Source organism: Phallusia mammillata, chromosome 3, assembly GCF_965637545.1.
Source record: "Phallusia mammillata chromosome 3, kaPhaMamm4.hap1.1, whole genome shotgun sequence".
NCBI classification, from domain to species: Eukaryota; Metazoa; Chordata; class Ascidiacea; order Phlebobranchia; family Ascidiidae; genus Phallusia; species Phallusia mammillata.
This window is the reverse complement of record NC_137254.1, coordinates 23,215,304-23,223,848: the sequence shown is the minus strand read 5'-3', so window position 1 is coordinate 23,223,848 and position 8,545 is coordinate 23,215,304. Positions and strand designations below refer to the sequence as shown.

The 8,545-nt window shown below is 38.1% G+C and overlaps 1 long non-coding RNA gene across 1 annotated transcript; it reads right to left on the bottom strand.

The window, feature by feature from the left end:
* Window positions 1–1,698: 1,698 nt before the first annotated feature.
* LOC145217962 (uncharacterized) lies at window positions 1,699–5,003 on the bottom strand. The gene is made up of 4 exons (XR_013857531.1): window positions 4,441–5,003; window positions 4,108–4,192; window positions 3,846–3,956; window positions 1,699–3,287 (listed from the first exon to the last, which is right to left on the bottom strand). It is a non-coding gene; the product is annotated as an uncharacterized LOC145217962 (long non-coding RNA).
* Window positions 5,004–8,545: the final 3,542 nt, after the last annotated feature.

Sequence of the window (8,545 nt, the reverse complement as noted above, 5' to 3'; positions counted from 1 at the left end):
AGAGAGGGCGCAATGCTTTTTGCTCCAGCGTTGCTCCCCTCTCTTGCTTGAGAAGCCGCCGCCTTGCGGGATGCTTTTGATCCCGCATTGGGTGTCCTTGGGCGGGCTCGGTTTGGAAAAAAGAGCCTTGAGCTCTTTTTCACTTTTCTCTTTGATTTATTATCGTCGCTGCTGGCTGCGAAAAAAATTCTTTCAACTATTTTTCACAGATCGTCGTCGAGAGCAGCAGAGCAAGTGGGCAAAAAAAGTGCTCGTATATCACGGGCAACGCCAACACCTCGACTTACGACAAGAGAGGATCGGTGCCGAGCACAAGGCCCAGCACCGATTCTCTCGAGCAAGCCGAGAGGCCGACTCGACTTGTCCCGTTGCTGCCGCCCAAACAGAATGCCGCTATTGCTCGGTAAACCGGCGGTGAAGCCGATTCCCGAGCTCTGACGTCACCTGTGACGGAGCTGGGGACTTGTCCCCGTTGCTACCGCCCAAACAGAACGCCACCATTGCTCGGGAAACCAGCGGTGAAGCCGATTCCCGAGCTGTGACGGAGCTGGGGACGAGCCGACCTCCCAGTTGCCGAAACAACCAGAACGAGCTTCACCTAAGCCCTAAAATTTGGGCTATTTCAATAGATGCACCCAACTTCCGTTTGTGGGTTTCGTGTGTGCGGGTACATTGCAATGCAATCACGTGGTCACAACGTTTGTCACGGTAAAATAGTTGGCAGTCACGTGAGCGACATAGAGGTGTGGTAAAGGATGAGTCTGGTGCTTGCTCGATGTGGAAACCCAAAATCGAAAAGCAGCTCGCCCATCACAAGACTGCTGGACGGAACTTGGTCGCTCGATTTGACCTGCTACGTCGCACCTTCTGCTACTCTTGCGCCTATTCACGGGCATGACGAGCGCAATAAATCGGCAAGTTGATGCATTGCCAAACCGGATTTCATTTTTGATTGTTTGTGGTGAACCCACACAGCATTGCAATTGCGAAGTTGCATGGTATGACATGGTTTAATGGTTAGCAGTCACGTGCTCGTTACATTCGTGTGAAATGATGGCAGAAACAGTTGAGCTACTGATATGAGAATTCTCAACAGACATAATTTGCCAATTACCAATAAATGTCGTAAAGAGCACAGTTATTTCACTCAGCAGTGATACTGGGATTGACTAAGAAACCGAATTGATCGTCAGGAACTAAGTTTATGAATTTATTAAGTTTTCTGGTTATTATTCTTATCATAAACCGACATCCCCAACCCTAATAGCCGCCAGCATTTTCACACAACCAGCTTTTGTTCTTTGCGGCAGCTAACGGTATATTCAGCAAACTTCGTCTGATTTGAGTTTTTACGTTACTAGAATTGCCTGGCGGAGCCTAGGTAACCGTTGCCCGACAATCAATATCCGGCAAACATCAGGCTAAACTCTTATCTAATTGCGACAACTCTTATTCTGCTCTTTTGTTGCTACTCCTATATTTCCACGGTATATAATGACGTTCATTGTTTTCCTACATTTATTCGACGGAACACTGCAGCGTTTTGAGTCTTGTAAGTTATTTGAAGTTGTTTAGTTCGATTTTTCGACATTGCGCTGTGTTATAAAATGAAAAAACTGCAGTCGTTTGGAATGATTATTTATGAAAAGACGTACTTAGTTTTTCTTCGACGATAAAAAAATTGTCGAGTATAGCACTTTGTTCTTAGTTTTTATTAAGGGTGCTGCAATTCAAGCATATGATAAAAACAAATCAAACATATGATAAACACACAAAAGCAACATGTACCAATTGTATGTCAAACACATTCCCACCAAACATATATAGAATTGTTTTCAAAAAGAGCCTTCTATCATATTTGCCTACAAACACTTATCTAACAAGTGAATACGCTCTTGTCATTAATTTGCAAAACGCTCCGCTGTGGGTTGTGTTAAATCAACGAATGAAACTGTGGTACACATCGGCAAAAAATAATTCAATATAAAAAAAACATGCGGTTGTTTGGTCGTAGCTGTAAACTGCTTGAAGTCTAGTGCAACATAAAGTAACGGATGATTTGGGTAGTAAAATTTTACACGCATGTTTACAAAAACTAGGCGGTTATATAATAGCATCGAGTCATGTTCACATAACTACGCTGTTATAACTACCCACAATAAAACCGAATAATGATAATTTTCAGTCCGCTATACTGTCAATTTCTGCTCCGAATAACGCTACACTCCAAACGCATTTTGCGTCTCGCATGGAAAAAGTATTTCAGTACAGCTATCCTGATGCTCTTTTCTCTAGTCCAGTGGTTCTTAACCAGGGGGGCACGCCCCCCTAGGGGGCGCCAGACATTTCCAAGGGGGGCGTGAGCCAAAAGTTAAATAAAAACATTATTTAACTGTACACTCACCTCCCCCTAAACGAGCACATACGTTTTTAAAATAAACGAATATTATAATGCATTACCTAATGGCGTAAGACAAATTTTGAATATTGACATACGTGACAAAATTTTTAGTTTGTCAGTTTAAAACAGGGGTCACCAAGTTTTTTAACTGCGGACCGGATAATTTTATTAATCACGCTCAAAAGCCGCATGGGTTACAAAGCCCTGACGCAGACTTTCCCAAACTGGAACTCACGAGGCAACTTTGACGAGACCGCAAAGGGTTCATGTCTTCCCACGATCTAATTTGTATTCAGATTGTGCCGCTGTTTAATTGTAAAATTATGAAAAATATAGAAGTGTCACATACCAACTAATGTACATTTATCTACCACAAAGAACTAAAAAGGCAATTGTTCGCACACAATTACTATTATTTGCTTTGTCTGTGACGTAACAAATTGCTTTTGGATGATACTTATGCCTTGTAATCCTGTTAGACCAGGCAAAATTGTTACTAAAATGTATTCTGCATGTTTGCACAATCTTTAACGCCCCAGGCCTGTAATTAAATGATACCTGATTTACAACATAGGCAAGGGAAACTTCTGGTAGTTCCATTGCTGCAAGTGTTCGAAAAATTTGTCGTTTTTTGCCTGTTTCAGGGGGGCGTAAAGTGCCCGACAAACACCTTAGGGGGGCGTGGACAAAAAAAGGTTAAGAACCGCTGCTCTAGTCGTTTGCTTGGTCATACTGTTTGTTGAACCGTAGGAATATAAAAATTCGTGTTGTTTCAATCCATAACACTAGGCTAGATAGTTTCATGCTGCTTTGTGACTGTAGCTTTTAGGTGATCGAAGTCTGAATTGTTTCGAAGTGAGGTCGAATTTTGGTGAATGATTTCCACCTTCAAAACAAACATATAAAACGATGTTATAAACTTTAGATCATTTTTTTTAAAGACAAGCTGCAGGTAGATGTAGTCGACTTTCTAAACGCAGGAAGTAAACATTGTGTTTTCAGTTGATAATCTTTTCATACCAACACCTTTATCAACCCTATATAACTTATTTTTTGGGGAATATGATTTAATTTACAATCAGATTTTAAGTTTTGTTCAAGTACTTATTGCAGTCGTCATTTAATGTCCATGAATCGCAGAAGTATTTAGCTTTAATGTTTATTAATTAGGCAATATTTTTTAGGAAAATAAATAAGAATTGTGGTAAGAAAGGGATTCAAAATATTGCTGTTTAAAATACACGAAACGCATTAAGTTCCGGTGATGAAAAAAATCCGTTCAACTATGACATGTTTTTTTTTCAAGGAAACTAAACCAACTTGGAAAAAATAAGGTAAAGCATACGTAAACATTTAATAAATTGTTTTCAAACAAGGCCACAAGCAAATTTAGTTTTCTAGATCTAGTTGTTTACTGTTTTACAGTTAAAATTGTTTTTCTCACCTTTAGGGATGTGTTGATTTTATGTTTTTTGGCTTTCGATAACCGTGGGCGGCAGCTGGTAGTATACAGTCACGGGACACGGAGCAATCCGTCATTGTTGGTTTCACGGCACTTCAAAAATAATTGAACATGCGATTAGGCGTTAAAGCGGTGTTGGATTTTGGGGTTTGAAATTTACAGATTTAAGCAGTGTGAGAACATGAAAAATGTAATGGCGGAATTTTTAAAAGAATATATTTGTGTGTTTTATAATGTAAGCTACCTGAAACTTGCAGGATCCACACCAGGTTAGCTGCTGATTGTGGACGGTTTGCACGAGACTACATCACGGTAACTCCATGTAACATCTGAAACGAATTCAACGGAAACAGAAAAATAAACTTATTGCAATAAGAAAAGATTGTTGTAAGCTTATTTGCGTGTGCAAACAGTAGCTTTTTATATTCTAACCACAAAGTGGGTATCTATCTAAGGGTAAACTAAATTGAACTTTTGGGTTTGAAATGTACATATTTAAGCAGTGTGGGAACACGAAAAGTGCAATAATGTAATTTTAAAAGAAAATCGTGGATTTGCGAAAAAATATGTTAGCTACCTGATGCTTGCCGGGCCTTCATCCGATTGTAGATAGTTGCTAATGGTGGCACAAAACGAGATCACGACGAATCCATGAAACATCTGAAACGAATTATATCAACAAGGTAAACAAAACAAGCGAACACAACTTAAAACTCAAAGGAAAAAAATATTGTTGTGGATTTGCGGTTTGCTAACGAGCTTTAGACGGTTAACAGTTTTAGCGGATTTACCACACTAATCGCGTTACTAAACTGGTTTTCGGTTATGACATGAGAACAGACCTACGGTTTTGAGGTATTATGTGTTTCGTCCATAATTTTAGCGCCAGTTTTACGAAAAAGAACGAATATGAACACCAGTGTTTTAATGTTAACATCCCCATAGATGCAGAACTTAATGAACTCACAAAACTGGACATCAGCAAAAAACAACAACTTCACTATACTACTGTATATGAAAACATACAATACATAAAAATAAAGAGATATTAGGGCTACCACATGTGGAAACTTAAAAACCTTAAAAATGTTACCAAACGCTACAATCTGTAAAAAACGTAATAAAACCCTACTAATCTGAAAAAAACAACAACATATTAATTCAAACAACCTAAGAAAATACAAAGTTTAAGAAAATCCTGTAAAAACATAAAAAACATCCTTAAATTTACAAAAATTTCGTACATCCTGCAGACATATTTAAAATACCCTAAACACCTGTAAAAAAATGAAGAGAAATAACAAGAAATTGAAAAAAATGGTCTGTAAAAGAAGGTCTGTGAAAACAAAAAATGGCCCAAAAATCCTACAGAAAGCATGAAATTTATCCTATAACCTGTGGAAATTTAAAAAAAACACCCTAAACTCCTGTAAAAGTCAAAACACACCAACTTAACACCTGTTGAATATAAAAAACAAATTTAACACCTGAAAAAAATGTTTACCTAAAACCTGTGGAAACAAACACCTACAGCCTGTGGAAACGTAAAAATTGAATTAAATACAAATAAAAGACTACATCTACAACCTGCGAAAACAAAAATCATTGTAACCTGTAGAGAATACAAATAACAACATAATTTGGATTGTCATATTATATAAAAAAATATTTTTAAAATATTGTTTCCAAAATACCTGGCATGAAATATGGGGTCAAGTACAAAATTTTTTCAACGCTCAACATTTTTTCCATGCACGGTTTCGAAAGTTTCCATTTGCATAGATTTGAATATAATGCTTTTTTATAAAAGAAACCACATGAAGGAAACCTGCAAAACACAAAATTATTAGTAAAATAAATCAACATTTTCAATCGCTATGACACAAAACACAAATTACTCTACAAATAGCCTAATATGTATATAATACACAATTCCAGTGGGAGAACGCTGCCAGCCTGACATAACTATACAACTAACTCATCTCAAGTTACATTTTCGCACCGAAAAACTAACGATGGCGATCCACGTGGTTAAGCGAGCGACAAGTGATAAAACAAAACACATACAAAAAACATCCTGACCGACTGATGTAAAAAGGCACAACACCCCCCAAGAACTGGTCTAACTAATATGGAATTGAAAGGACAGAAAAGAGTGTTAAGACGATTCTGTTGGTAAAAAAGGGAAAACGACAGAATAACAAAACATAGTAAAATCGGTTATAACAATTTGAATTACTATTGCATTTCAGTTAGCGTTTTGCTTATTTTATAAATTTATAGAATTGGCTTTATGTAAGAAAATATTGCAAAGTAAATAAAGAGGTTGTTTTGTGTTCGTCTGCTTCGAGGTTCACCACTAAATTTTCTGTAAAATATAAAGTAGAATCGCCATCGTCCCTGCCGCCGCCGCCGACGAAAATATACAACAAACACATCTTTTCTCGACAATATAAATAAATTTCTGCCTGTTGCTAACCTGCATACAACCGTCGCATCTTAGCCTAAGAAAAGTAGAAAGTGAGTCTGCCGTGTTTTTCAACTGCCATACATATTTGAGCAATGTGATGAAACTATGCCCGTTAATGAAAGGCGGCCGAGTCAACCAGAAGAGTGCGGAATTGATAAATAATATAAGTTAGCCTAAATCCACGAAAGAATAAAAAAGGGCATGACCAGCAAAAATTAAAAAAGGCGTTTTAGTTTGATAGCACTATATATTATGACAAATTTTGATTCCCAAATAGGAACAACTAATATTTAGCATCACACTGTTTGACACCCAGAGTCTCAGCTGCTTCATATGGAAGTAAGAAAAGACCCGGATGTACAAACAATGGACATAAAATCTGGTCAAGCCCGAAATCCACAACATCCCTAATGTTACAGTTAATACAGGCGCAACCGTTTTTGTTCAAAAAAGGGACAGTGACGTTTACAACGTAAGTTATAACTCAACAACAACGAGTCATTGTCCCTTGCCCTCCGAGTCCCCCCGTAAGGACCCAACTGAATTACGCAAGGGCAGGGCTGGAAAATTTAACAACAGTTTGCGCCCTACCAGGGTGGATCGCGGAACTCTTCGGGCAAAATGCTATGTCGGCCTCCTCTGGCCCAAGAGCCTGGGCCTTCATTGAAAGTAACGGTGTCCCTACTAGGTCCCGCCTGCACCGCGGCCAATGCAATGCGGTGGAGGGCATGCCCAGGCCGTGTTTCTATGCGCACCTTATTTTAGCTAAAGCCATTTAACAACGCGCCACACCTAGCTAGAAATCGATCTAAGCTGAGGACCCTACGTGGCGCGCAAATCCCAAACGTACCCCACCTATGTTACCTATCCTAAACCCTATTTATTGAGTGTCACAGTATTTCTAGCCCTAGCGCCAACTAGCTGCAATAGTGACACTCCTGTAGACTTGGGCCTCCCCTTGTCTTCCATAGACAAGAAGAAGGTCACTCACCCTATGCGCCGCAAGTTAACCTAAGTTAGGGCCTAAGCAATTCCGCAATCCTGGTTGACGCACAACAGACTCGGGTTATACTAACGGAAAAATAGAAGTAAAGTTGGTGGTCCACTTCAACGACGTAGGAACGACGGTATAAGTTGACCGATGTTGAAAAATTGACTTGTCATGCCTGAAATAAAACTGTAAATATTAATTGTGGTAAAAAGTGCCAGTTTTAATGTTTTCAAAAAAGGAACAGCAAATAATGCATTTCAAAGTTGGTGTTAACATGTTGTAACGTTACTGTTAGGACCAAAAATCTGTTGGAACAGACCAAACAAATCGAAAGCATCTGCCTTAAGCACGCGAGAAGCGCCTTTCGCAAAAAGCGCCGTTTTAACGGCAAGTAAAGCGCATGGACATGATTAGCTGTGTTAAACTGCCAGACATGTCCAAGAGTTTTGAAAAAGTGGTCAAATAAGATAAATGATCTAACGTGACTTGTATACTTTCCTATAGACTTACAACCCGTTTTGTAAATATCGCAGCTAAAGTTATAAATAATTTCAACCACAAAAATAGATTTCTAAACCCAACAATATTTAACATTGATATAAAAATGTTACCTTAGGTACAGTAGTTATACTTTTATGTAACAATACGAGAGGAATTACACTACAAAAGTGCAGTCACAATAAGTCATAAACCAAATAAACAACAGAAAGAACTCACCTCTAATGCTGATCGGTGCACTGTGATTGACCTCCGTCTGGCACAAGTGACTGTTGCAAATGACCGAAACAGTTCGAAGGTGAGCTCCTGCGACGTAATTACACACAAAAAATAATCAAATAATTTTAAATCGATAATAATTGTTTTACTAGTGCCAACAAAAATGTGGTCAAATTTTTGGCAATATAACATTATATTTTTTACAAATTTGCTAGTTTTGTTGCTTATGAAATGTATGTTTTCTGTATGAATTATTTTATAAATACTGTATTTAATGTTTATCTGTTTTTTCATTATATTTTTTACTAGTGGCGATTGTTTTTCAACTTAAGTGCCTTTTACTCAAAATCTTTCCTTTTTTAAAATTCGCAGCTGGTTGGGTTAAGGTAGGACTGTAACCACTACAAAACTTTTGTTTGTATATATTTTTTCAGTTTCTGGTAAGTGTATAATCATAGATATAATAAAGTAATGTTTTGTGGTATCCATGGTATAATGCACTTC